We start from the raw sequence: 27,500 nt of genomic DNA, 5'->3' as shown, positions 1-27,500 counted from the left end.
TTATCAGGAAGGCTATTCCAGAGTTTGGGAGCCAAATGTGAAAAAGCTCTACCTCCTTTAGTGGACTTTGCTATCCTAGGTACTACCAAAAGTCCGGAGCTTTGTGACCTTAGGGAGCGGGTTGGATTGTAGCGTGGTAGAAGACAAGTTAGGTACGCAGGAGCTAAACTATTTAGGGCCTTATAGGCAAGTAATAATATTTTGTAAATGATACAGAACTGATTAGGTAGCCAGTGCAGAGACTGTAAAATTGGGGTAATATGATCATATTTTCTTGACCTGGTAAGAACTCTAGCCACTGCATTTTGGACTATCTGTAGCTTGTTTATTGAAGATGCAGGACAATCACCTAGGAGTGCATTACAATAGTCCAGTCTAGAGGTCATGAATGCAAGAACGAGCTTTTCTGCATCAGAAACAGGTATTATGTTTCGAAGCTTGGCAATGTTTCTAAGATGGAAGAATGCTGTTTTTGTAACATGGGAAATGGGAAAAGTTGCTGTCTAATATAACACCCAGATTTTTGACTTTAGAGAACATAACAGTACATCCGTCTAGGTGCAAATTGTAATCCAAGAGATTCCATGTACTGTTTTTTGGTCCAATAAGTAATATCTCTGTCTTATCTGAATTTAATAGGAGGAAATTATTGGTCATTCAATCTTTTACATTTTTTACACAATCTATTAGCTTAGATAGTTTAGAAGTTTCATCTGGTCTTGTTGAGATATAAAGTTGAGTATCATCAGCATAACAATGAAAACTAATCCGTACTTTCTAATAATATTACCAAGGGGCAACATGTATATTGAAAATAGCAGAGGACCTAGGACAGATCCTTGTGGTACTCCATACTTTACTGGTGATAATTGAGATGACTCCCATTTAAAAGTGATAGCGATTGGACAGGTAGGACAGTCTTAATTTAACCAATCTTAATTTTAACAAGTGCAGTTTCTGTACTATGGTGAGGCCTGAAACCTAACTGAAATTCTTCATAGAGATAGTTTTTTTGCAAGAAGGAGCACAATTGAGCAGACACAGCTTTTTCTAAACTTTTAGATATAAATGGAAGATTTGAAATGGGTCTGTAATTTGCCAGTTCATTAGAATCTAGTTGTGGTTTCTTAATAAGAGGCTTAATACCCGCCAGCTTGAATGGTTTTGGGACGTGACCTAAAGATAACGATGAGTTAATAATATTGAGAAGCGGTTCTTCTGCTACAGGTAACAACTCTTTCAGTAGTTTAGTGGGTACAGGCTCTAATAAACATGTTGTTGGTTTAGATGCACTGATAAGTTTATTTAGCTCTTCCTGACCTATAGTTGTAAATCACTGCAGTTTTTCTTTGGGTGCGATGAATGAAGCTGAAATACTAGACGCAGTAGAATCTACATTTGATATTGTATTTCTGATGTTATCTATTTTATCAGTGAAGAAATTCATAAAGTCATTACTATTAAACTGTGAGGGAATATTTAGATCGGGTGGCATCTGTTTATTTGTTAATCTAGCCACTGTGCTAAATACGAACCTTGGATTGTTTGGGTTATTATCTATGAGTTTGCGGATATGCTCTGACCTGGCAGAGACATAATGTTTTTCCACACAATTCTAAAAACTTCCAAGTTAGTTTTTCTCCATTTGCACTCAAGATTACGAGTTTCTTTCTTGACAGAATGGGCATAACTGTTGTACCATGGCGCAGTACGTTTTTCTCTATCCTTTTTCAATTTGAAGGGGGCAACAGCTTCTAATGTATTAGAGAAGATAGTGCTCATGTTGCTAGTCATTTCGTCTAGTTCATGTGTATTTATGGGTACACAGAGCAGTTGAGATAAATCAGGCAGGTTATTTGTGAATCTGTCTTTGGTGTCTGGAACAATAGTTCTGCCCGGACGATAACGCGGAGCCATATAATTAATATCAGTAATACGCAGTATGCACGATACAAGGAAATTATCAGTAACATCATCACTTTGATGTACGATATCTATATCGGTAAGATCAATTCCATGCGATATAATTAAATCTAGCGTATGATGAAAATGATGGGTGGGCCCGGTGACGTTTTGCTTGACTCCAAAAGAATTTATTAGGTCAGTAAACGCAAGTCCTAATGCATCATTTGTATTGTCAATGTGAATGTTAAAATCTCCGACAAGTAGCACTTTATCAACATTAACCAATAGATCTGAGAGGAAATCTGCTAATTCTTTTAGGAAATCTGTATATGGCCCTGGCGGTCTATACACAGTAGCCAGAGCAAGAGATAGGAGAGATTTATTTTGCATATCTAACAGTGTAACATTAAGCAGAAGTATTTCGAATGAGTTAAACCTCCTGTATCCTGTTTTCTGAGTAACATTGAGAATATCACTATATATTGTTGCAACACCGCTGCTACGACCAGTCTGACGGGGCTCATGTTTATAACAGTAGCTTGGTGGAGTAGGCTCATTTAGACCAATATATTCATTTGGTTTAAGCCAGGTTTCAGTCAGGCAGAGCACATCAAAATTATTATCTGTGATCATTTCATTTACAATAACTGCTTTGGGTGCGAGTGATCTAATGTTTAGGATCCCAAGCTTTAAAAATTGTTTTTGTTCATTTATTTAGCTTTTTTCTGGTTTAATCAGATTTTTTTCTAGATCCTGCATTAAATTTATATTTTGACCTCGCTATTCGGGGAACAGACACAGTCTGTATAGATTGGACAACACAAGTACTTCTATCTTTTAAGTGGGTAGAACAAAAGTCATCATAGTAGTTATTTGAGAATTGGCTTACTAGTCAGATGGAGCATAGTGTCCTGGAGATGTTGTCCGACAGGAGTTCCGCTCCGACTCTGCTGGGGTGCAGGCCATCAGCACGGAAAAGCCTAGGACGCTCCCAGAAAAGATTACAATTATTAACAAAGAGCAGTTTCTGTTCTTTACACCATGACAATAACCATTCGTTTTAAAGCAAAAAGTCTACTGAACCTTTCGTGTCCTCGTCGATGCGTGGGAAGCGGTCCTGACACGATGATCGTCGTTGTTGGCGATGTGCTGCGTACTGTCTCGATCAGGCTCCTGAAGTCCCTCTTCAGTGTATCCGTCTGCCGCAGCTTGGTGTCGTTAACCCCCGCGTGCAGCACGACAGCGCCGATGCTCTCGTCGCCCTTCAGGAGGTATCTGCACAGAAACATTGAGAACACGAGCACCGGGGAAACAGTGAGTTTGCACTTTACCTTCAGCTAACGTAGAACGGACGTGCCGGACGATGGAGTCTCCGATGATCACAGCATCGCGTTCCGTCTCGCGGAGGGGAGCGAAGCGGTTTCGGGTGGAGATCTCGAAGACCGGAGGCGGCGGAGAGGTTGTCACCCGGGGCCTGGCTCGCGTCTTCTGCTGCTGGTGCACCCAGGGTCCGTGGCGTCCCGGCGCCGGAGTGAAGGACATCTGGGAAGATCACGTTCTGGGTGCACAGGGTCTGTGGAGAGAAACACACGGAATAGAGGTGGTGGGAGTTTTAGCAGCATGCTGTATACTTACCCCGGACTTGTGAGCGTCAGCCTGGGATGTTTCCAGTGCGGCTCTCTGCTCTCTCAGCTGGGCCTGCTTCTCCACCAGGTCGCGGATCTGCTTCTCCACGGCCTCCAGCTCCAGCTGCACCGAATGCAGCTCGTATGTGTCCTCACCTGCACTCAAAGGTAGACACAAATCCGCCATTTAAGAAAGTAAAAGTGAAACAATGGTAATGTGTGTGAATAAAGTATTAGCAATATAAGCGAGATTAGCAGCAGCCAGGCTGGCGATGCTAACTTGCTATAAGCCAATGGCAGACACAAGAAATCAAAATAAAACTAGTGATAACAAGGCGCTCTGATTGGTTTTGTTTCAGAATGCTATAGGGGATATATTCACACGTTATAGAAACGAAAATGATAGTGTATAAAATAGTTTTTAAGATAGAAATAGATGATAAAGAATCAACTTGATGGAGCTCAAACTCAAAACATGCAGTCACCCGAATAGGGTTTTTTTTTTGTGTTCCCGGTTCTGGTTGATCTAATTAATGCAGCTTAACAATCCTTTAACGGATATGAATAGTAGAAGTGTAGTAGTGTGTTATGTGTAAGCCAGGTTAAATAAATGTGTCTTTAATCCAGATTTAAGCTGACAGAGTGTGTCTGCCTCCCGAACAGTGTTAGGTAGATTGTTCCAGAGTTTGGGTGCTAAATAGGAAAAGGATCTGCCGCCCGCAGTCGGTTTTGATATTCTAGGTATTATCAAACGGCCAGAGTTTTGAGAATGCAGCGGACGTGGAGGACTATAATGTAATAAGAGCTCACTCAAGTACTGAGGAGCTAAGCCATTCAGGGCTTTATAAGTAATTAACAAGATTTTAAAACCAATGCGATGTTTGATAGGGAGCCAGTGCAGTGTTGACAGAACCGGGCTAATATGGTCATACTTCCTGGTTCTAGTAAGGACTCTAGCTGCTGCATTTTGGACCAACTTTAGTTTGTTGATCGAGTGTGCAGAACAACCACCCAGTAAAGCATTACAATAGTCTAACCTTGAGGTCATAAATGCATGAATTAGCATTTCTGCATTTGACGTTGAGAGCATAGGCCGCAATTTAGATATGTTTTTGAGATGGAAAAACACAGTTTTACAGATGCTAGAAACATGGTTTTCAAATGAAAGATTGCTATTAAATAGCACAACTAGGTTCCTAACTGATGAAGAAGAATTGACAGAGCAGCCGTCAAGTGTTAGATAGTGTTATAAGTTATTACATGTGGGGTTTTTAGGTCAGATAATTAACACCTCTGTTTTTTTTCTGAATTTAGCAGTAAGAAGTTACTCGTCATCCAGTTTTTTATATCGACTATGCATTCCATTAGTTTCTCAATTTGGTGTGTTTCACCAGGCCGTGAAGAAATATAGAGATGAGGATCATCAGCATAACAGTGAAAGCTAACACCATGGCTCCTGATAATATCTCCCAAGGGTAACATATAAAGCGTGAAAAGTAATGGCCCTAGTACTGAGCCTTGAGGAACTCCATACTGCACTTGTGATTGATATGATACCTCTTCATTCACTGCTACGAACTGATGGCGGTCAGATAAGTACGATTTGAACCATGCTAAGGCACTTCCACTAATGCCAACAAAGTGTTCTAGTCTATTTAAAAAGAATGTTGTGGTCTATAGTGTCGAACGCAGTGCTAAGATCCAGTAGAACTAATAAAGAGATACAACCACGGTCAGATAGAAGCAGGTCATTTTTAACTCTGAGAGCAGTCTCAGTACTATGACACAGTCTAAATCCTGACTGGAATTCCTCACAGATATAATTTTTTCTCTAAGAAGGAATATAATTGTGAGGATACTACCTTTTCTAGTATTTCTGACAGAAAAGGGAGATTTGAGATTGGTCTGTAATTAACTAGATCCTTGGGGTCAAGTTGTGGTTTTTTAATTAGGTTTAATAACAGCCAATTTGAAGGTTATGGGGACATGTCCTAATGACAATGATGAATTAATAATAGCCAAAAGAGGATCTATGACTTCTGGAAGCAGCTCTTTTAGTAGTTTAGATGGAATTAGGGTCTAACATACATGTTGTTGGTTTAGATGATTTAACAAGTTTATACAATTCTTCCTCTCCTATAGTAGAGAATGAGTGGAATTTTTCCTCAGGGGATCTATAATGCATCTGATGCGATATTGTAGCTGACGGCTGCATGGTTACAATTTTATCTCTGATAGTATCGATCTTGGAAGTAAAGTAGTTCATAAAATCATTACTGCTGTACTCTTGGCAAATGCCAACACCTGTTGATGCTTTATTTTTTGTTAATTTAGTGACGTTATTGAATAAATACTGGGGGTTATGTTTGTTTTTTTCTAGAATAGATGAAAAGTAATCAGATCCAGCAGTTTTTAATGCTTTTCTTTAGGATAGGGTACTTTTCTGCCAAGCTATATGAAACACCTCTGGTTTTGTTTTCCTCCAGCTGCGCTCCATTTTCCGGGCTGCTCTCTTTAGGGTGCGAGTGTGCTCATTATACCACGGAGACAGACTGTTTTCTTTGATCTTCCTTAAGCTTAAAGGAGCAACTGTATCTAAAGTGCTAGAAAGAGAGAGTCCATAGTTTCTGTTACATCATCAAGTTTTTCTTTGCTGTTGGATATGCTGAGGAATTGACATAAATCAGGAAGATTACTTACAAAGCAGTCTTTTGTGGTGGTGGTTCTACCATATTTGTAACAAGGAGTAGAATTTACAGTTTTAGCTATATGGAGTTTACACAAGACTAGATAATGGTCTGAGATATCATCGCTTTTGCTGAAGTAATTTCAACACGACTAACATCAATTCCATGTGACAGTATTAAATCTAGAGTATAATTTTGACAATGAGTAGGTCCTGAAACGTGTTGTCTAACCCCAATAGAGTTCAGAATGTCTATGAATGCTGATCCTAATGCATCTTTTTCATTATCAACATGGATATTAAAATCGCCAACAATTAAGACTTTATCTGCAGCCAGTACTAACTCAAATAGAAAATCAGCAAATGCTTTAATAAAGTCTGTATGGTGCCCTGGTGGTCTGTATACAGTAGCCAGTACAAACATCATAGGGGATTTATCAATAACATGTGTTTCTCTAGATAATGTTATACGCAGCACCATAACTTCAAACGAGTTATACTTAAAGCCTGCCCTCTGAGAAATACTGAGAATTTTGCTATAAATTGTAGCAACACCTCCCCCTCTACCTTTTGGACGTGGCTCATTTTTATAGCAGTAATCTTGGGGGGTAGACTCATTTAAAGTAATGTTTATCTGGTTTTAGCCATGTTTCTGTCAAACAGAGCAAATCTAGGTTATGATCATTGATCAAATCATTTACAAAACGTGCTTTTGTAGAAAGGGACCTGATATTCAGTAAGCCAAGTTTTATCAATTGTTTCTCTGTATTGTAAACATTTTTTTTATTTGTTGAACATCAATTAAATTGTTACTCTTAATTTGGTTTGGAAGTTTTCTGTATTTTCTAGTTCGGGGAACAGACGCAGTCTCTATAGTGTGATATCTAGGTGAAGGAGTCTCTATGTGCTGAGAATTAACTGACTTCTGTGACGTGAGGCGGCTAGCAGATGGTCGGTTTAGCCAGTCTGTCTGCTTCCTGACCTGGGCCCCAGTTAGTCAAGTACGGACTCTAAGACTATGTGCCATATTTCTAGAGAGAAGAGCGGCAACACCCCAGGAGGGATGAACACCATCTCTTTTCAACAGGTCAGGTCTGCCCCGAAAACTCGTCCAATTGTTATTCTGCGGGCACCACTTCCACATCCAGCCATTGAGTGACATCAGTTTTCTATGAATCTCGTCACCCCGGAAAGCAGGGAGCGGGCCAGTGCTTATTAGAGTGGCTGACATCGTACTTGCAAGTTCACACATCTCTTTAACATTTTTTTTGGTGATCTTCGACTGGCGAAGTCGAACATCATTAGCGCCGACGTGGATAACAATCTTACTGAATTTACGTTTAGCATTAGCCAGCACTTTTAAATTTGCCAAGATGTCAGGCACTCTGGCTTCCGGTAAACATTGGACTATGGTGGCTGGTGTCTCTGTTTTCACATTCCGTACAATAGAATCGCCAATTACTAGAGCACTTTCATCAGGTTTCTCAGTGGGTGCGTCACTGAGTGGTGAGAACCTGTTTGATGTTTCGATCGGAACGGAAGAGCGGTGTTTTGACCTGCGACTTGGCCGCCTTACAGTCACCCAGTTGCCCTGCTGCATGGGTTCTAATGCCGGAACCGAACAATGTACAGGAGTCCCTGAGCTCGTCGCATCCAAGGCCATATCTACAGCCCTCACATTCTTACTATCCTCAACTAAAGTTTGGATACGTGTCTCTAGTTCTAAAATCTTCTCTGTCAGCCTAACTATTTCCCTGCATTTATCACACGTGAATCCCTCGTCGCCGACAGAGATAGATAAACTGTACATGTGACAAGCAGTGCAAACAACAATAGCAGGAGAAGAAGCCATTACTCACCATGACTGATGAATGATACCAACTTAACTTACCACTGTGTTGTGGTCAAAAGCATTTTTCAAATATTGCTTAGTGCACCTTTAATTATGTAGCGGAAGAGGAGGGGCTATCAGATTGCAAGTATAAATAACAAAATTGCCTCATATAATTCATACACTGCACGGGTGAGTGCATAGTGTATAAGTGCACAATTTATAGTGTGTCATTTGGGAGGCAGTTACTATTGAGCGAGTGAGAGTCATTCAGGCATTCCTTCAACTGACTCGTTCAACTAATTCATTCAGAAACTAAGCAAGTGAACTGTCTTTATGAATTGCTTGAATCACTGACTCACTCGACTTGTTCAAAAATGCAGATTCATTCTGTAACTGAATACCACTGTGTGATGCTAAGAGATGCACAACAATTCTGCTGTGGCTTTTTTTAAACTACTTTCATTTGTGAATTTGAGCAAAACAGACAATATTGACAATAGTGTCTAATGTTTAACACAATATTAACTATTTGTTCACTGCACAATTTTATACACTCAAGATCAAATTTAAAAATAAAAAATGCAGCACTCTTGCTTATGTGATATTGCTATACTACATGATATATCATATATAAACCCATACTGGGGCATTTTTTCCATCATATTTTAGGGGCATTTTAATGTATTCTAATTGCAATACAGAGAGCAACTGCATGCAATGCAAGATAAGGTATAGGTCTGGTCCAGAGTGCCTCAATATTTTTAACACATTATTTTGTCCATAATTAATCACACCAATTAACTCATTAAATCAGTATTAAGTAGACATAATTACTTATGTTTATTAGGTTTTGCATTTGTATGTTTTGAGAGCTGAGAGCCAGAAGGGTGTAAGTGACATTTCACCAACTTTACAGGAGAGCCAAAACAAAAAATTACCAAATTTACCAATTCACATACTGATTTCAATCGTTTATAATAAAAATTTGCATACACATGGATGACAGTATACTTACTGATCATTATAACATTTATTTAAAAAAAATATATATATATTTTATTATTATTATTAAAAAAGTCACGTGTGCCTTTTTGGCACCAATGTTTTATTCCATTTTGTGTATAAAAACATAATCTGATAACATTATGAACAAAGCATTACATTAATGATATAATAATAATAATAATAATATAAAAATAACTATTATGATAAAATAAAATATCACATAAAAAGTCCTTATATCAAATTAGTTACCAATATAAAAGTAAAATTAAAATCCCATGCACTTAACAAAATGGTTGATTGAAAAGCCTTTACAGATGCCATCCCTAGTGAAAAATAAAAATATCAACTGTATTTTAAACACATTTATTTAATTCTAAGTATACTACAAGCATTTACATATTATTTACATATTACTAAACTGGTATACTTAAAGTCTGCTTAATTGGAACAACTAATTTAGTGCTTAACGCACTTTAATTGTGAGGAAGTAGTGCTGAAGTCCCACAAAATATACACTGAAGTATATTTGATTGTGTTAAAAATCGAACTATTGTAAGTATATTTTAGGTACACTTTAAATATCTCGCATTTAAAGATGAATATTATTCAAAGATCATACAATCCTCACTAATAGTAACATCAAAACACATAATAGGCTAAATATTGAGAAATGTGCATTGTGCACAAGTAGCATTCCAAATAGAAGTTTAATTATCATTTTTATATCGGTAAGTATTGTGATATGTCAGTAAATGTACAATAAATGAAGCAAATAAAATGTTAATAGATTTGAACTAGTATGAAATAAATGTATTTTAAATACAGTATATTACTGTTTCACTAGGGTTTGTAATAAAAATTATGATAGCAAATACCATTAACTGAATGATACTGAAGTAATAAACTGCATAACCAATTATTATTAACAATAATAAAAATCCCTTCTCTGCATTCTCTCTCTTGTGGCTAAGCAGTAACTGAGTGCCTATATGATTAAATATACCATTAGAATATAAAGTTATAGGTTACTACCTGCTAGCTAGCTACACTTCACTGACATTGAATTACACGTGGTATCAGCAATTTTGAATCATGCGCTGTCCACAGGCTTTACCCACAATACATTTCTCAATACCTAAGTACACAACCTGGATACCAGAAATGTTGGGATGTTTTATAAATTTGAATAAAATTAAAACTACATCACTTTCAAATCACATGAGCCGATATTTTATTCACAATAGAACTTAGATAACATAACAAATGCTTAAACTGACAAATTTTACAATTTTATGCACAAAATGAGCTAATTTAATATTTGATGCCTGCTACAGGTCTCAAAATAGTTGGGAAGGGATCATGTTTACCATGGTGTAGCATGTTCTCTTCTTTTCAAAACAGTTTGAAGACGTGTGGGCATTGAGATTACGAGTTTATGTATGAATAAATATAAAATGTATGTTCATTTGCAACATTTTTATGCCATTAAAACAGCGACATCTGCTGACGGACACTGTGCTGAGTTGTCACAGGTACATCCCAGCTGAAGATAATTTGGAAATTACGTCTCTCCCTTTGCCAAGTGCATTCCAAAAGATTACATAATGGCACGCACGTTCACTCCAAAGTCCCCACTCCAAGGGGATAGGGATGATCACTTCCATTTGGAATTTGCCCTGTGAACCGTTCGGTACGATACGCATACCGTTACACCCCTACAGTCGAATGGTATGACAATTAGAGATTTGACTGTTCAGAAATTGAAATTTAAAGATTATACGAATACACACTAAAACATTTACTGTAGTCACGCAATATTTATGTTGACATTAACAATTTGAAAACAAAGTATAAAAATAATAATAATTTGCACGATTTGACATGTCCTGAGCTAACTTTGTCCACACATACACCTCAAAACAGACTTATCTGCTCTGAGGAGCAATGTCAATGCACAACCCATGTAAAAATGAAAATTTGAGAAATAACTGCAAATGCAGGTTTCAAACAGAGATGGCGACAAAGAGGCAAAACACACAGACTGCAGCTTTGAAGGAGTCCAGTTTTTTTGTACCCTGCAGTTTTTTTTGCAAAAAGAGAGACAGAATAAATATGAATAAATTAATCATTATTCACAAAATTATTTTATTTGTTATGTGAGGTTCAAATCATGGCTATTTTAGTAGACAGAACATGCATTCACATTGAGAAATTCCCAAATCACTTTAATTAAATAGTTAAAATTTCTGTTTTGACATGCTTCTCAAATATAAACTGAACAGAAGACACAATCTCCAGATTAACTGCTGATTATAGTAAAATGTAATAAATAAATCAATAAATAAACAAATGAACAAATAAATAAGCAAATATTAAGATGCCATTTCAATACATTGTCAGCATCAGCTAAATCAAGTCAAGTCATCTTTATATAACACTTGTAACAATGCAAATGGTCAAAGCAGCTTTACATTGTTAAATAGGAAAATCGTGCGTAGAAATGTAATAAACAGTAAACACTGAATTTTCAGTTAAAGTCAGTTCATCATTGTCTCGGTAATGTCATCGTCCAGCTCAGTTCAGTTCAAATAGTATATGTGATATCTGTTGACAATATTGCTGCAAATTGGTGTATTATTGTTGTATTGTTATTATTGTAGCATTGTTATTGAGAATAACATTGAGGTAGTGATTGTCTTATAGTGGTGTCACTACACTATACATAGAATTCCTTGAGCTGCTGCTGCCGAGCTCCTTATTGTAAGGCAGAGTTCCATATCTATTTCACTTCACCTCCAGAGGGACTATTGCCCCGAGAGACAATTAAGAGCATTCCCAACAAAAATTCACAACCTCCACAAGCCTCCTTTGCACTTACCCTGCTTCTTTTAAAGTGTCCTTGTTTTCTCATTTTCAAACAAATATATTTTATTGTGGACAAGGCCTCAGATGCCTTCCTGTCCTTGTGCCTTGGTTATGTATGTGGAAGTTTAGTTTGTAGTTTTGCTTGGTTCTATTTTCTGTTTCCATGAGTCATTGGTCTGATTGTTCCCAGCTCTGTCTTGTTTGTTAACCCCAGTCTATATAATCCCTTGTGTTTCCTTCAATGGTCTCTGAGATGTTCTTAGTTCTGCTCCCTGATATTCTTGTATTAAATTTATTTTATATAATAAATTTCACCTGTGTATGAAATTTCACCTTCCTTTACTCATCTCTGAGAGCACTCAGCATTCCAGAGTACCAGATGACATGCGATACATCCAGCACGCAAAAGTTTGCTTTGTCAGCAGGGGCAATTACCCCTGCTTGGTTACTATTTAGACATTTGGGAGGCTCTCTCTAAGATTCACAAGGAAGAGTGTGCCCTTTTTTTTGGATGAGATTTAGGATGTATTTACACCAAGAAAGTCTGCAGTAGTTCAAAGTAGTTCATTTGCTTTGGTCTGGGACAGATACAGTGTTGATTTTTTGTTTGTTTGTTTGTTTGGTGTGGTTCACTTTCAAACTGCTCTTTTTCCAAGTGAACCAGAAATTGTATAAAAAAAAGCAACACGTGTGCTAAGGTCATCCATTCGTTGGTTCATCCATTCAACCGTACCAGAGTTTGTTTGGAACTGGACCAAGCCACCACTTCAGCTGGGTCTTGATACGGTTGTTTGATCCATACCTGGGGGCGATTGCAGTATTCACACCTGCCCAAAAGATCTGCACCAAAGGTGGAAGCGACTTGAGTTTGATTCAATTGAACCAAACAAGACAAGTGTGAATACACCCTTAAGGATTCTGTGAAAGGGTTTGTCCAACTGGACTGCGAGCTACTACTGGATTTAATCAATCAGTTATTGCGGAGAGCTCCATCACTCCTATGCCCAGTGGTCCCAGAGGTCCTAAATCATGTTCATTGGTCCCAAGTCCAGTGGTCCTGGTAATCCCAAATCTGGTAGTCCTGGTGACCCCAAATTCAGTGTTCCAAAGTTCAGTGGTCCTGGAGGTTCTTCCACTATTATCAGTACTGCCAGAAAACACTACCATAATCTCATATGTTTAGGACTCACTTGACAGCACCTCTCAAGGCTCCTCATGAGGCGGCTACATCCAATCATTTTGCCATCAAGGAAGCCATCTCTGAATCCTCTGCCTGTCCTGCCATGGCCAAGGAGGCTGTATCTGAACGTATCTGAAAGGAGGCTACCTATGAACACTCTGTATTTCCTGTCATGGCCACAGATGCTGTTTCTGAACTGTCTTTGTTCCTTAACAGCTCCTTGTCACAGTCACGGAGGCCAACTCTGAACTCTCTAAACTCCCTGTCATGGCCATTGAGGCCGTCAATAAACTCTTTGTGCTCTCTGTTCCAGCTCCACCTTGGACTCCAAGTCTGCTGTGGTCTCTGGCTCCACCCTGGTCTCCGGCTCTGTCGTGGTCTCTGGTTCTGCCCTGGGCTCGGGCTCAGGCTCAGGCTCTGACTCTGACTCTGACTCTGACTCTGGCTTTGGCTCTGGCTCTTTCCTGGTCTCCAGTTCCACAACCTCCACTCCACCACGCTCCTGGGCATTTTGTTTTTTGTTTTGTGGAGCATCTGGAAGCCACTCTTTAAGTGGGGAGCTATTTCACTCTCTCCCTGTCGTTGTGACCTGGTTTTGTATGTTATTTAGTTTAATATTTAGTTATTAGTTTTGCTTGCTTCCTGTCCTTGGTTCCCTTTGTAATTGGTCTGATTGTTCCCAGCTGTCTCTTGCTTGTCCACGGTGTATATAACCCTTGTGATTGTGTTCACTGCCTGGTATTGTCCTTTCTTGGATGTAGTCAGTTCTGCACCCTGATTTTCTCATTTGGCTTATTTGGGATGTTACTGTTGTTATTTAAATAAAGTTTATCTGCACATGGACCCTGTCTTTACTCATTTTTGAAAACATTCAATGTTACAACAATGACTTTAACTGATCCTTTGAGGAGAAATTTCTCAGCCAAAATTGTGCTATTAATTTAGTCTAAGCAGTTAACAAGTCACAATAGGCCAGGCCAGCCAATCAGAGCTTTGGCATTTAGACATAAGCGCTGCAGCATGTACAAAATGAGAAAAAATCATTAGCTTTTTAATTTTCCATTAGCTTTTTCCCTAAGATGGAATTTTCTGGATTTTCATGTTTTTACTGTTATACGGTAGGGAGCACTATTACAGATCTTCTGAAAGAGTAGTGAATGCCTGGATCAAACACATGAGAAGAAGCAGAAACAAGTGATTGTGTATGTAAACAGATGCATATGTAAAATAATGCAATCATTAAACAACATATAAATTAAAACTGTCTAATGTTACTAAGTAAAATAAGTGGTATAGGACTGTGCAAACTTCAGGGGTGTTGATGGACTCGATCTACATGATCAACTTCTGAATTCAAACTGGACATCGTCAAAAAGAAATTTCCTCATCTTTTTGTTCAAAATGTTGCTTTTTATTAACTTGCCTACATTCAAGTATTGGCAAAAAAGTATTAAAGGGATAGTTCATGCATTAAAGGGATAGTTCACTCAAAAATGAAAATTCTGTCATTAATTACTTATATCATGTCATTCCAAACCCATCAGACCTTTGTTAATTTTTGGAACACAAATTAAGATATTTTGGTTAAATCGAGAGCTTTCTGACCCTGCATAGACAGCAATGCAACTACCAAGTTCAAGGGAGCTCAAGGGCCGGAAATGTATTAAGGTCATCATTAAAAGTGTCCCTGTGACATCAGTGGTCCAACCTTAATCTTATGAAGCTGTGTGAATAAGTTCTGTGTGCAAAGAAAACAAAAATAATGACTATTAAATTTCTACTCAACCGTGTCAGTCTTTGACAAGAGTACCATGACACATGCATGTGGTTCTGGTAATGCAGGAGCTGGAATTCTGATGTAGAACCTGGAATGCGCAAACATGGTATTCTCATGAACGTGTGTCAAAGACTCATAGGCCGAATTCCAGGGGGGATCGGGGGGACAAGATCCCCACCCCCCATCTGAGGGTTGTCCCCCCTAAAAATATGATTAAAAACCACGATGTGTATTATAAATAATGTTTTATTCTTAAAATAATTTGTGTAGTAAAACAACACAAAATGCGTAGAAACATTTTCAGTCTCACCCTCCCTTGCCTCACAGTGCTTTGGTCCAAATGCTTTCCTCTTTTATATCATACACAAAAGTCTGGTGAAAGAGAACAAAGTCAATAATTGTGGAACTCCAGGCTTTCAATTGGCTATTTTATTCACTTAATCATCGGATGAAGTGATTATTTGCCATTAAAATGATGCCATAGTCTCCCTGCTACACTAATAGCTTTCCTCTGTGTATATCCTTACAAGTACAATTTTAGATGTATTATTTGTGTCTCCTTCAAAAACTGCTCTTGAGAAATTTTATGTTTATTCTCAGAGGTGGGAAGTCCAGGGGTCAGAAAGTGAAAGTCCTGCCATGTATTTATTCCACTCATGAACTCAGCCAGCTGATTTCCGTAACTAGTTCTACCTCCTGGCTGAAAAACTTTGCTAATTAACAAATCCATGTGACTGGAACAAAATACTGAGGAGGATCTTTACTTTCTGAACCTGGATTTCCACCTCCGTTCATTCTCATAGACCATTGGTCTTAAACTCAATTCCTGGATGGCCACAGCTCTGCACAGTTTAGCTCCAACCCTAATCAAACACACCTGATCCAGCTAATCAAGTCAAGTCACATTTATTTATATAGCGCTTTTAACAATACAGATTGCGTCAAAACACTTAACAGTATCAAATTGGAGGATAGAGTGTTAAAAGATTAAAGGCACAATTTTCAGTTAAAGGTATTTCATTATTGAATTCAGTGATGTCATTGTCTAGCTCAGTTTAGTTTAAATAGTATCTGTGAAATCAAATTGATGCTAATCGCTAATCGAAGTCTTCAGGATCACTAGAAACTTCCAAGCAGGTGTAAATTGAAGCTGGTTGGAGTTAAACTCTGCAGAGCTGTGGCCCTCCAGAAATTGAGTTTGAGACCACTCTCATAGACTATTTTACCATTGTCCTTAGCCTTCTACCTTTTTGGGCCTTGAATGTAGTAGTTGTGTTTCTGCATATGCAAAGTCAGAAAGCTCTTTAATTTCATGAAAAATATCTTAACTTGTTTTACGAAGATGAATGAAGGTCTTACAGATTTGTAAGACACCCTCCCCCCCACAAGTGTTTGGGGCTACTTCTCTGTCTAGGTCATGATCATTGCTGTTCTTGTACTTTTTTTTTCCCCCATTGTTTATGTACTAGAGATATGGATTATTTAACTTTTACATTTTGCCCCACAGTGTGGTAAGCATAGACCTTCCTGGCCAGGGCACATACCAGATCCGGATGATTCTTTACCATGATGCTCAGTTTACCAGCCCATTTGAAGGGGATGTGGAAGTGCAGGTGAACCAGCAGATGTATGTTGCAGTTGAGGTGGAAGGAGTGGATAGACGCCAGATTGCAACAGTTCTGGACAACTGCTGGGCCACACCAGTTAATGATATTGACCATGAAATTCGCTGGAATCTGATTATTAGAGAGTGAGTGATTGACTTGTTTTCTATATACATTTTTGTCATCTTAGAAAGGGAATATTGTGTAATGAGAATACATCTAGTGAGCAGAATATTTCATATTTGATTTTACGGTAAGGCAATACACAAGCTACATTTTATACTATATAATTGTAATTTTTAGAACATGGGTAATGAATGTATTACACAGGACACAACTGCAGTAAACAGTGCATCACTAGCTCTTCAGTTCACAGCACAGAAGTTGGAAAAATAAGCAAAACATCCATCTTGTACACTTTTTCTTTCTATTGTGGATTAATTGTGTGCTGGAGTGCCTTGCAATTTATAGAAGTCTTTATTCACCTCCTTTCTGCCTTCTAGATGTCCCAACCCTGAGGATGGTACTGTCAGTGTTCTACAGAATGGAAATGACACAACAAGCCATTTCTCCTTCAGGATGTTCACATTCACAAGAGGATCTGATCAAATCTTTTTGCACTGTCAAGTTCACCTCTGCCTAGTGCAGAATGGCAGATGTGCACAGGTAACATGTTCAATAACCATATTTAATAGTTTTTTTAATGTCCCCTTCTTGCATTGCTTCGACAGTAATGTTCAGATAGACAGTATAAACACTAGAGATGCACTGAAGAAAGGCAATTAACTGATAAAAGCAATTTTTTCACTATCGACCATCGGCCAACTGATTAAAAACAGCTGATGATCAGGGCTGATTAAAGTTATATCCTGTCAATCAAAAGGAGAAGGCCAAAACATGTAAGACCGCAACTCTTATAGTGTGTGATGATAAATCTTGTTTAATCTAGCGCTGTCGAAATTTACGTGACTAAAAACACATTAATACTTTTTTTTTTTTTTTTTTTTTTTTTTTTTTAAATTAGCAACATTTAAATATAACAGTAATGAACCAAATAAGAGGGTTCCCAGTATTGTTTACAGCATTATTTAGGAGAGTTTTTATTTTCCTTATGAAAATCTTACAATTTGTATCCGCATCGGTATTGGCAGATATCAATCTGAATAATTGGTTTTGTTGGAGAAATTCAGTATCCGTGCATCTCTAATAAATACTAAAATGTGAGAACTCGCGTATTTGAACTAAAATTTGCACTGTATAATTTGTGTAAGTAATGTTTAAAGTATGTCATCTACAGCCATGCAACCCTGGACGTAGACGCAGAAGGCGCAGATCTTTGGACTTCCATCACTCTGCAGCCATCACCATGGGTTTTTAAGAAAACTAAACAACCCTTCTGGATGAAAGATGAATGATATCAGAAAGATAATTTTGTCACTATTGAAAATGTGTTATTTAAAAGTATAATAAAGTAATACTATTATAACTTGACAAATTGTATTAAAACGTAATTTGTTTTTCTTTTTTCTTAATGTTCATGAAATAATACCTTCAATAAACCTGCATAGCATTGAAATGATTTTTTTTTGTGTGATTTTTAATTTCATTAAATATTCAAATTTAAAAGATGTCAATCATTCAGAATACCATGCACAAAAAAAGTACAAGACCTACTAAAAGACCTGGGTCAGTATTCTTAAAGATTCTAAGAATCCTCTCAGACAGCTCCTAATTTAGCTTAAATATATAGGAGTCTTAGCTTAAAAGTGATTCAGGACCAATCTGAGAGAAACTTTTAAGTGCGGAAAAGACAAAAACTTATATCTTAGTGAGGAGGTTGACCACATTGCTAGTTATGACACAGTCTTTTGAAGACTGTGACTGGTTGGTTGTCCAAGAAGGAAGGAAATAAAAGAGACCTTTTAAGAGTAGGGTCTTATTATAAGCCTTCACTTTGAATTTACAGGCGTAATTTGTCCTGTTTTACCATACTCTCTCTCTTTCACAGACACACACATACATGAGAACTCTATTTTATTTATTTAGTCATTTAGCAGATGCTTTTATCCAAAGTGATTTACAAATGAGGACATAAGAAGCAATCAAAACCAACAAAAGAGCCACAACGTGTAAGTGCTATTACAAGTCTTGGTTAGCCTAAAGCAGTATAGATAATTATTATTTTATTTCATTTTTTAATAAAAAGACATATAGATAAAATAAAATTAGAATAGAGAGTGCTAGAGTTAGAGGGTCAAGTAAAGATGGAACAGATTAGTTTTTTAGCCGTTTCTTGAAGATGGGTAAGGATTCGGCTACTCGGATTGAGTTGGGCAGGTCATTTCACCAGATGGGAACAGTTAATGAAAAAGTCTGTGAAAGTGTTTTTGTGTGTCTTTGGGATGGTACAATAATGCATCGTTCACTTGAAGAACGCAAGCTTCTAGAGGGCATAGAAGTCTGAAGTAATGAATTTAGGTAAAGGGGTGCAGAGCCAGTGGTGGTTCTGTAGGCAAACATTAATGCCTTGAATTTAATGCGAGCAGCTATTGGTAGCCAATGCAGATTGATGAACAGAGGCGTGACGTGCGTTCTTTTCGGCTCATTAAAGATTAATCTTGCAGCGACATTTTGGATTAATTGTAGAGGTTTAATAGAATTGGCTAGAAGACCTGCCAAGAGAGCGTTGCAATAGTCAAGTCTGGCCAGAACAAGAGCCTGAACAAGGAGTTTTGTTGCATGTTCCGAGAGAAAGGGCCTGATCTTCTTAATATTGTATAATGCAAATCTGCAGTTTTAGCAATGTGGTCTGAGAAATTCAGCTTATCATCAATCACAACTCCAAGGTTTCTGGCTGTTTTTGAAGCAGTTATGGTAGATGAGGCTAACTGGAAGGTGAGATTGTGATGAAGCGATGGGCTAGCTGAAGCTACAAGCAGTTCTGTCTTAGCTAGGTTGAGTTGAAGGTGATGGTCCATCATCCAGCAAGAAATGTCTGTTAGACACGCAGAGATGCGAGCAGCTATCGTCGGATCATCAGGATGGAATGAGAGGTAGAGTTGAGTGTCATCAGCATAGCAGTGATATGAAAAGCCATGTTTCTGAATGACAAAACCTAGTGATGCGATGTAGACAGAAAAGAGAATTGGTCCAAGAACTGAGCCCTGAGGCACCCCAGTAGCTAGATGTTGCAACTTGGATACCTCACCTCTCCAAGATACTTTGAAAGACCTATCAGAGAGGTAAGACTCAAACCACTGGAGTGCAGTTCCTGAGATGCCCTTTCTCAATAGGGTTGACAAGAGGATCTGATGGTTGACTGTATCAAAAGCAGCAGACAGATCCAGCAAGATAAGTAATGAAGATTTGGAAGCCGCTCTTGCAAGTCTTAGGGCTTCAACAACGAATGTCCACTTCTGAAGCCAGATTGGTTACTGTCCAGGAGGTTGTTCTGTGTGAGAAAGACAGAGACTTGGTTGAACACAACTCGTTCAAGTGTTTTTGCAATGAAAGGAAGAAGGGAAACCAGTCTATAGTTCCCTAAAAGAGTTGGGTTAAGAGTGAGTTTTTTAAAAAGTGGAGTTATACGAGCCTGTTTAAATGCTGAGGGAAAAAAGTGTGAAGGGATGTATTAACGATGTGAGTTAGTGCAGGTACAACTGCAGGAGAAATGGCTTGAAGGAGATGAGATGGAATAGGATCAAGCGGACAGGTAGTAGGATGACTGGAAAGGATGAGTTTAGAGACCTCTGCCTCAGAGAGTGGAGAGAAGGATGTGAACGAGTGTATGTTTGCTGGTAAGATATGTTTGATAGATTATGGTGTGGAAAATTGTGCATTGAGGTTTGTAATTTTATTAATGAAGAATGTGGCAAAGTCGTCAGCTGTTAGAGATGATGGAGGAGGAGGAGGAGGACAAAGGAGGGAGAGTTAGGCGAATTGTTAATTTTGTCATGATAGTATATCCTTTTAGCAGTGGAAACATTAGCAGAGAACTCAGAGAGGAGTGATCGATATAAATTAAGGTCAGAAGGATTTCGTGATTTGCGCCATACCCTTTCCGCAGCCCTGAGTTTAGAACAATGTTTTTGGAGAACATCAGATAGCCAAGGGGCAGAAGGGGTGGTACGGGCTGGCTTGGAAGATAAGGGGCAGAAAGTATTTAAACAAGACGTCAGAGTGGAACAGAAAGTATCAGTAGCACTGTTAGCATCAAGAGAGGATAACTGTTTAGGGGGAGGAAGTGAAGATAAAACCATAGCAGATAGCCGGGAGGGTGAGAGTGAACGCAAGTTACGTCGAAAAGTGACATGTGGAGGGGTATGTGATGTGTCAGGAATCATGTTGAGGTTAAGAGTGAGGAGGAAGTGAATCCGAGGTGTGTAGTGGAGTAACCAGCACATGATCAGTGGAGCAGTGTCGTGTGTAAATAAGGTCCAGTTGGTTGCCTGATTTGTGAGTAGACGTAGTTAGCACTCTCTTGAGATCAAAAGACGCAAGCAGAGTGTGGAAGTCTGCAGCCTGAGGTTTATCTAGGTGGATGTTGAAGTCTCCAAGTAAGACAAAGGGAGTACCATCCTCAGGAAAGGTTGAGAGCAATAAATCTAATTCTTCCACAAAGTTACCTAGTAATCCTGGATGAAGATAAACAACTACAAAATGGATTTTTAGAGGGTAGGTAATAGTAACCGAATTTGATTCAAAAGAGCTGTTGATACTTAGAGATGGTAAAGGAGTAAATTTACAATTATTGGAGATGAGCAGACCGGTACCTGCACCTCTTCCAGTCAAACGGGGGGTGTGGGAAAAGGATAAATTATTGGAGAGTGCTGCAGGTGTAACATTGTCTTCTGGTTTGATCCAGATCTCTGTCAGGGCCATAAGGTTTAATCGTGAATGACTAGTAATGGAAGTAATGAAATCAGCTTTGTTGACAGCAGACTGACAATTCCAGAGACCAATAGAAAAAGAAAGTAATGTATTAGCAGACATAGGCAAAGTGCGCAGGTTGATAGGATTGTGCTGTCTACAGTGTGGGATTAGTGGCTTGCAAGTGGTAGTGATAGTATTGATCAGGAAACACATAGTAAGTATAGGTTATATAAACTAAAACAGAAGTGAAACAAGTAGTAGGAATAATACAGGATAATTAAAAGTCGATACTTATGTCCTCTGCCGGTGTCCCCGTCCGGTGGAGTGGTACGGTAGAGTCGATGGTCTTTACACTCTTCGGTCTTCACACTAGGAGGGCTTTACACGAGGGCTGCCGCGGTATAATAACCTTTTTTATACCCGTCTAACAAATCACTATTACAATTCAACTGAACCCACTTTCCTGTTTATCACTAAAAATGGCCAAGCAAGTGCAGACACTGACAAGATGCACGATACAGTATGAGACCAAACGCGATTTCAGCAAGGCTCAACACAGTAAACAAAATAAGCGTTTTCCTAGCAACTGCGCTAAACAGTAATGAGACAAGTAAATACACTTACGAGCTGTTTTTTACTTCCGCTGATAGACTGCTTCTCTTAAAGACTATTTCTTTACACTGTCTTCTGCTGGCGCTTGAAACCACTTTCCTGTTTATCACTAAAAATGGCCAAGCAAGTGCAGACACTGACAAGATATCCGATACAGTATGAGACCAAACGCGATTTCCTTTTTTTGAGCTTGATTTCTTTTAAGGGTTAAAGGGGTCATATGATGCGATTTCAAGGTTTCCTTTCTCTTTGGAGTGTTACAAGCTGTTTGTGCATAGATAAGATCCCTGAAATTGCAAAGACTAAAGTCTCAAACCCAAAGAGATACTAGGCTTGTTCGAGATTGACTATACTAGCCTGCCATTAAGGCTGGCGAGAGTAGCCGCTTGCACTCAGGGCGGAATTAAAAGTGGAGACGTCAAGTCGGACACTTTCTGCTCCCGGTAGTGATGCTCTCACGGTGTTTCCATACTCTTATCACAGATAAAGTGACTTAAATGCAATATTTGTCAAATACACAGAAGCGTTTTTATGAGCAACAGAAACACTTTTTAATACAGCGCCATCTGTTCATGAATAAAGTTCAGCATAAACATATACTATTTAAACACCAATAAAGTGGGGATGCATATGCTTTTATCAGTGTTTTTGATTCAAAATGACTCAAGATAACAGTGCAACGTTCACTAAAAAAAGCTTTTACGGTTATAAAAACAGATTTGTGAGCATTATTGGGATTAAATTGTTAGAACAAACACACAACACACCCCGTGCTTGTCATCATAGAATCTAACCAATGAGTATAAAGTATGTCATCATCAAGGCTTTTGCAGCCAATTTTGAGCAACTGCAGTGCCTGACCTCGGCGTCTGGTCTAGTTTTGCTCTCGCGGTGCTTTGATGGCACATGTGATCGTAAGGCGGCTGCAGCGCCGATTAAAGTCAGACAAATGTTCTAACCAGAATGCATTGCTTTTTTCAGGCGGCAGCTGATCTTTGCGGCGCCGCTTGAAGTCAAACAAGTCTATTCTTTATCAAAATTAATACTCTGCCACGCCCCCTTAAAACGGCTCATTCAAACACACCCCCACATCTCTACGCCATGATGTGGGGAGATTTTCATAACACCACCCAAACGTATGCAGTGAAAGAAGGCAGAACTAGAAATCAGTGGTTAAGTTATATTTACAACACTGTTCCAGAACAGTTCAACCCAAATATTAGTGTATGTGCAGCGCATTTTACAGAGGACTATTTCCTGAACTCGGAAGCTAGAATGCTGGCTTGCACAAAGGCTGTTTCTATAAAGTGGGGCAATTCAACTTTGAAAGGACAGTCTGGCGCTTCTGACCACTGTAAGTACATTTCTGCCACTGACGAATCAAACGCAAGTTTTGAGCAGTGTAGAGTAGTGCTTGTTGTTTGTTTCTCTGATCACAAATGCAGACATGGTAATGTTTACGCGGGGTGATGCAACACGACGTGTAAAAAACCGTGTAAGTCATTATAATCAGTAATTATGTCCCCACTGGAAGCAACAAATGCCCAGCTATATATCATATCCTGATATTTTCTGAGGAACTGCTGTGGGACCTCTTTTTGGTTTCTTTTTAGGTCTGCTGCTCTCTCTCTCCCTGTCAGTGTCCTCATCTGATGTCATGTTTGTTTGTTTTTTTAGCTGCAGGGCATGAACACACACACTTTTCTGTAATCGAGCACATAACTTTACACTACTTTGCCAGCGTAAATGCCTGGTGAATAAGCAAACTAGCTTGAAAATGATGTAGTGTTAGGATAACGTTATTCATGTTAGATATTCACCAAAGGTCTGCACTCAGTCACATACGACAGCTGCACGATTCTGGATAAATTGGGAATAACTTTTTTTTGTCTCAAACAGAGATGGCGATTCTCCCACGAAACAAAATAATGTGTGACAAAATATCATTGCTGCAGTTTAAAAGTGTTTAATATGAACGAATTATTAAACATGTATTTCTAATATATTTAGTTCATATTAATATGATGAAAAAGTGGTTTGAATGAATGATTTAACCCTCTGGGCCCTGAGGGTGTTTTGGGGACCTGGAGAACTTTCGACATGCCCTGACATTAGTGCTTTTTTCAGTTGCTTATAAAAATATAAATGGCTAAAGTCTAATAACACTGTAAACAGCACAAACTGGGCTACAATGTTATGTTAGCAGCATTTATGTACATGATTGTGTTTTTGAGAAAACAACGTTTATGCGTGGTTAGTGAAAAACTAAAATTTTGAAGTCACTGAAATAAGACCATAATACACATACAGAACAATTGTTTACAAGACTTTTGAGAACCAGATCTTCTAGGCTAGAATATTTACTTCACAATTATGTGAAAATCATTCTGCTTACTCATTCACAGAAAACAATATATTGATTTAAATTTTTAAAGACATGTTTTGTGATTGAAAGGCAATATGCGAGGGAGTGGTAATAGCCTTGAATATTAAGTAATTCTCACCTGAGAGACAAAGGGCCCTCCCCTAAAGCTGCTAATGGCCCATCAGTGTGACTGTGACTGAGGCAGGTAAGAGAGTGTGAGGAGACTGAAAAAATGGGGTTTTTAAATGATTTGTATTTTATTTACAACACAGTATAATCAAAACATACATAATGAAGGTCAAAGACACATTATTGTGCACACTGATCTAACCACAGAGATGTGAACAGACTTTGAGTCGTTCCTGCAACAGATTCTGTTCAACAAGTGAAACAGATAAATCATACCTGATATTTACCTGTTATTTAAGTGTTTCTGCTACTTTCCATGGATTCAAGAAGAAACTGTTGAACTTCTGATGTTGGTGCAGCACTCTCAGAGGAAAACAGTTTGAAGAGACTGAAAGTCAGCAGGATTCATCTGTGGTGCAGGTGTCTGATTCAATAAAATACAAACAACCAAAAAAAGAGAAAAAAACATTTGTGAACATGTTTATATCAGTAGCATCTATATATATATATATATTTATATAGGTTTTGTAATCATAGACTCATGCATGCTTTGTATTATCGTAAAAAAAATACATTTTATTTTTGAGAAACTAATTATTATTGTTTAGCATGCTATTAAAATCTATTTTTGAACAGAGAAGACTATTAATCATAAACCTGTTCTAAACATACTTAGACTCGTAGCATTCATCATGTTACAATGTACTCTCATATTACTTTTATTGTTTTATATAGAGCAAGAAAACATCATTGTGCCGTAAGAAATTTAAATACAATGAATTGTCCATCATATTCAAAATGTTTTACTGGATTTCAAGCATTTTAGTCAGGAATTATAGTTTGGGGGAAACCCAACTATTTTTTTGTAGTCATATAGCCATCCTGAATATCATGTATGATTTTATACTATAGAAGATATGATTCTGCAGTCATAGACTCACGCATGCTTTGTACTATAAGAGGATGTACTTGGTACTATAAAAAATATATTTTATATCTGAGAACTAATTGTTATCGTTTAGCACGTCATTAAAATATATTTGTGAACAGATTATTAATAATAAACATGGTCTAAACATTCTTAGATGTGTAGCATTCATTGTGTTGTAGTTTGAGAAAAACCCAACTAGTAATGTTTTCAAGTTTATGTCACAATAATACGTTAACTAATGCAGAAAAGAAACATTACTTACTCATCAGATCGATCAGCAGCCTTTACTCAGCGCGTCTTCTTCCAGAAACTAACAGTATAGCAGCGATGAACAGTCTCCGTGTTTATGCTGGGCGTCTCCACGCGCGCACGGGTCACGTGGTTATTTACATGTGAACGCGAGGGGGCGGGATCTCATTAGAAATAATGAGTTAGACGGGACAGACTGAACATCCTGTTGGTTTCATATGGATTACTTCATCACAGAATATATTTTCGATATGACTTACTTCATTTGAAAGAAGACAGCTTTCTATAGATATAACTCTCATGTTTCTGTGTTGAGTATTTGCTGAGTTACACTTCATTTTAGTGACACATTTCTGAAAACAGATCGTGGAGACGGAGAAGACCGAGAGCGCACCCTGTTTGTTTTCTTTATTCTTCAAAAGCACAAAGTTTAGTTGTTATTATGAGTGTATACAAATAAAAGAAGACACCTTACAGATTCGAATGGTGTATTGCTCTTATCTGAACGATCAGAAATGGCAGAGTAATTCAAGCTCATTTCTGCCTTATCAGGAAAATCTGCCCCAAAACACGTATTCGCGTTTGTCGGGCTCAGAGGGTTAATGTCTCACTTGTTTCTTTACTGGATGAATCAGCGTTTTTAAACGAATCTCTTGATTCAATCAGCAATACATTTTTAAAGTCACTTGTCTCCACCTAGTGGTGAAACAATGCAATCGAGACAAACGTTATTTGAAGCACCAGTTAAACAAGTAAAATAACTTTAAAGTCAATCTTAAATGTAACTGGAAGCCAGTGTAAGGACCTGAGGACTGGTGTGATATGCTCAGATTTTCTGGTTCTAGTCAGAATCCTGGCAACAGCGTTCTGGATGAGCTGCAGCTGTCTAATGGTCTTCTTTGGAAGGCCGGTAAGGAGACCATTACAATAGTCCACTTTGCTGGTGATAAAGGCATGAACAAGTTTCTCCAAGTCTTGACTGGAAACACAACATCTAATTCTTGCAATTTTTTGGAGATGATAGTATGCTGATTTAGCTACTGCTTTGACATGACTACTAAAACTAAGGTCTGTCTCCAGAATCACCCCAAGATTTTTGACTTGATTTTTAGTTGTTTCACCCCTAGAGTCAAGGTATGCATTCACCTTGAGAACTTCATCTTTGTTTCCAAATGCAATGACTTCAGTTTTCTCCTTGTTTAACTGAAGAAAGCTCTGGCACATCCAACTGTTAATTTCCTAAATGCATTGGCAGAGGGTGTCAATGGGGCTATAGTCATTTGGAGATAAGGCTAGGTAAATCTGGTAGGCAATTTGGTTCTTTGTCATTATTTGAATTAGTGGGAGGATATACAGGCTAAACAAGAGCAGTGCAAGAATTGAGCCTTGTCGGACTCTGCATGTCATATCCGTCCACTTAGGATTAACATATAATAACATAATAACCTCTCCCTTCTAAGTATGACCTGAACCATTTGAGAACCATCCCAGAAAGCCCGACCTAGTTTTCAAGTCTCTCTAGAAGTATGTTATGATCGACAGTGTCAAACGTAGCACTAAGATCTAGTAGTACCAGCACTGATATTTTGCCGGAATCAGAATTAATGCGAATATAATTTATTATCTTAATGAGTGCTGTCTCTGTGCTGTGATGCGCTTGGAAACCAGAATGAAAAGTGGCCAGGTATCCATTTGAGTTTAGGTGGTTGTTCAGCTGATTAAAAACTACCTTTTCAATAATCTTACATATGAAAGGAAGGTTTGCTATTGGTCTATATCAATGGCTAAAGTCTAATAACACCGTAAACAGCACAAAGTGGGCTACAATAATATGTTTGCATCATTTATGTACATGATTGTG

This window comes from Barbus barbus (genome assembly GCF_936440315.1).
Source record: "Barbus barbus genome assembly, chromosome: 40".
Classification (NCBI taxonomy): domain Eukaryota; kingdom Metazoa; phylum Chordata; class Actinopteri; order Cypriniformes; family Cyprinidae; genus Barbus; species Barbus barbus.
The sequence above is the reverse complement of the archived record's forward strand: the minus strand, read 5'-3'. Positions refer to the sequence as shown.